Genomic DNA, 3697 nt, shown 5'->3' on the forward strand with positions numbered 1-3697 from the left:
TGCTATTCGACCGGGGTTGCGAACTTGTGGCATCGCGCGCGACAAAGAGGAGAACGGAGGAACGGCGGCGTTGTGAATTGTAGATAACAGTAGCACACGCCATTGTTTGCTCACCGATGACGTCATTGATAAGGTATGTATCACTATCGATAGATGGCAACACTATGTGGCTGTTGGCAACTATGGACATTGCGATGAGGGCTGCCGACTTTCACCATCTACACTTTTGGAAACAACTTCGCGCGTACACGACAGGACATAAAAATGGGTGGTGGTGGTGGTGATTTCTTTTATTCTCCCAAAACAGGGGACCAGTCCAAGGACCGGTTGCGCTGGCTTAGAGGAGGTCGGCGGGGATCCCTTGGGATGTCGCGGCCTCCACCGCGCGCTGGATAAGCCGGCGTTGGTCTGCCGGCTCGGAAGTACGCAGGAGAGACTCCCACGTCTCTGGGGTGTTTGGGTTGTTTGTGTTGTGATGTGTACAAGTCCACACCATGTGTATGAGAGTGGCTGGAGTTGAGCAGTGTTTGCACATGGGGTCTATCTGTTACGGAAAGATCTTGTTGTATAAGAGGGGGTATGCAAAACTGCCAGTTTGTAGTTTGCGCCATTGGACGGCCTCGCGTCTTGTTAGATCACGGTGTGCGGAAGGATAGAGACATCTTTCGAGCCGCTAGTGCTGTAGTATGTCCGTGTAAGTGGTGAGTAGAGAAGCGCGTGAGATATTAGTGTCAGAGGAAGCAGGGAGGCCGATCACACACTCTGCTCGGCAGCTGAGATCTCGGGCGAGTGTGTGCGCCTGTGCGTTTCCGCTGAGCGACTCGTGGGCTGGGGCCCAAAGAAGTAAGCGAGAGTTGGAAGAGGGTGCAGTAGAAAGGAGAATGTGTGACGCCTGGCAAGAGATACGGCCAGCATCGTAGTTGCGGATAGCCTGTTGAGAATCACTGATGACGACTTTGGTATTAGGGTCAGCTAGCGCTAGCGCAATGGCAACCTCCTCTGCTGCGGTGACTGTTTCTGCATTGCGAATGCTGCAGGCTGTGTACCAGCTGCGGTGAGGGGCGAGAGCTACCGCCACCGTCGCTGGCTTCGAGGGATGGTAATAGGCGTCCGTATACGTGACGTCCGGACGTCCGCTGAAGCGTTTCTCGAATTGACGTGCACGGTCGGCCCGTCTCTCGGCATGGTGTTCCGGGTGCATCCGTTTGGGAATGGGAGGGATGCGGAGATTTTGGCGATATTCCGGGGTAAGTTCAGCATAACTTGGGGCCGCTCTCGGCGGGGAGATCCCAACTTGCTACAGTAACGCTCGGCCAGCGTGTGTGAGTGAGAGCCGCTCGTATTGGGAAGTGAGGGTTGCTTCAATAAGTTCGCTCACGGTATTGGAGATTTCGGGAGCCATGAGCTTATGCGTAGCTGTGGACATGGGAAGGCCCAAGGCCGTCTTGTACGCTTTTCGGAGTGACGCCTCTAGCCGTTCGCTTTCGGCACGAGTGAGACGTAGGTAGGGTGCAGAGTAGGTGATGCGGGAGCAGATGAAGGCTTGAACGAGGCGCAGGAGGTTGGACTCTTGCATACCATGATGCTTATTGGAAACTCGCTTAAGGAGGCGTCCGATCTGTACCACCGACTGGTCGATGCGTTGGAGCGTGGTGTTGTTGCTACCGTTGGCCTGTAGGTGTAAGCCCAAGATCCTGATGTGATCTGTACGAGGGATCTGGTTACCTTGCACCTGGAGGTTGATCTCAGGATGTATGTTTGGAGGGCGTCGTCCCGGGGACGGGATGATTATATACTCTGACTTTGTCGCCGAGCAGGTGAGGCCAATTGTAGTGAGGTAATCTCCGATCCGTTTGATTGCGGTCTAGAGAGTCTCCTCTATCTGGCCGTCACTGCCGTGCGTGATCCGAAGTGTGAGGTCGTCAGCATAAATGCTGTGGTGCAGGTGAGGGATGTCGGCGAGTAGCTTGGGAAGGCCTATTAGTGCAACGTTAAAAAGCATCGGCGAAAGCACGGAGCCCTGGGGCGTGCCGCGGTTTCCCGGAGAGATGATGGAAGGATCTGCCGTGCCGGTGTTTAGTTGTACTGTGCGGTCGGAGAGGAAATCTCGGACGTACGCATACGTGCGATGTCCGACACCGAGAGCCTGAAGTTGTTGAAGGATCGCTTCATGAAGGACGTTGTCGAATGCCTTGGCAACATCGAGGCCGACGATGACTTTCGTGTCTAGTGTACGTTTCATGACCACCTGATGATGGAGAAGAAGCATAATGTCCGTGGCCGCTAAATGAGGGCGGAAGCCGAACATTGTGTCTGGTAGTAGATGGTTGTCCTCGAGGTATCTCAAGAGTCTGGTGCGGATAACGTGTTCCATCAGCTTCCCAACGCAGGACGTGAGAGAGATGGGGCGGAGGTTGGCCAAGGTTGGTGGTTTTCCCGGCTTGGGGATGAGGACTAGATTCGCGCATTTCCACTCCTGAGGGATGGTACCGCTGGCCCAACATTCTTGAAGATAGTCGGTAAGAGCATGAATGGATGCGTCGTCCAGGTTCCTAAGCATTTTATTTGAAATGTGGTCGGGATCGGCCGCTGAAGTCGTCTTGAGGCGATTTAGTTCTGCTCGGACCTCCGCAAGAGTGATTGGAGCGTCTAGGCCGGGATTGTCAGCGCCCTGATAGAAGGGGAGGTTGGTTGCTGGTTCGGGCGGATGTAAGTATTTATAAGCTCTTGTTTGAGCTCGTCTGGCGTGCCAGGATACTGGTGGAAGATTCGCTCGAGCTGTTGGCGTGTTTGGAGTTTGCCTCCAGCTGGGTCGAGTAAATGTCGAAGGAGGTTCCACGTGTTACGAGTCTTTGGAGTCTTGTTCATCTGGTCACAAATGTTGTGCCAGCTCTGTCGAGTGAGTTCGATTGCATAGTTCTCGATATTCGTGTGTGCGCGCGCCAGTCTACGTCGGATATCGCGGTCCCATTTCCGAGTGGCAAGTAGAGCTTCGAGCGACTTCTTGCGCTCCCATAGATGGGCGTAGTAGCGGTCGCAGTGGGGAACTGTGTCCTCTAACTCGACGGTTTTTGTGGCGTCGGCCACTTGTTTGACAATTTCGGTTGTCCACGCCTTGATGTTAGTAATAGTGGGATGTTTGTCATGCTGTTCCCTGTGCATCCGGAAAGAGTCCCAGTTAATCACCTGAGCCTCCCGTGTACATTGCCTGGTGGGCTCATGTATGACAATCTCGAGCACAAATTGATCACTCCCGAAATTTTCGTGAGCGTGGCACCAAGTAGCTTTAACTGCGGAGGTCGTAAAGGCAAGATCCGGAGTTGTATCTCGGTGTAGGCCCGTACCTTGTCTAGTGGGGTAGGAGACGTCCATGATGAGGGTCAGCTGATGCGTATGCCAGTCATTCCAAAGGCGTCGGCCTTTAGCCGAGTCGTAGTGGTAGCCCCAAGCACGGTGATGCGCGTTGAAGTCACCGAGGATGAGGAGGGGTTGTCCCTGCGCTAGCTGCTGGGCTTTGAGGAAAAGAGGACCGAAAATATCCCTACGGGCTCGGGGAGGACTATAGACATTAATTACAAACAGACTGGTGCGACGCTTGCGCGAGGGCCGAGGTAATATTTCTAAGAAGACGTGTTCGGGGAAAGTTGGATTTAAATTGTGTTGGAGGACAGTGAGATTACGTTTGACGAGAGTGGCT

At 53.9% G+C, this 3697-nt stretch overlaps 1 pseudogene; it reads right to left on the minus strand.

Moving 5' to 3' along the window:
• Positions 1–276: 276 nt before the first annotated feature.
• LOC149325664 (uncharacterized) lies at positions 277–3216 on the minus strand (annotated as a pseudogene).
• Between the last annotated feature and the right edge of the window lie 481 nt (positions 3217–3697).

The sequence above is a fragment of the Amblyomma mixtum genome, chromosome 10 (genome assembly GCF_055824585.1).
Source record: "Amblyomma mixtum isolate Tamu chromosome 10, ASM5582458v1, whole genome shotgun sequence".
Classification (NCBI taxonomy): Eukaryota; Metazoa; Arthropoda; class Arachnida; order Ixodida; family Ixodidae; genus Amblyomma; species Amblyomma mixtum.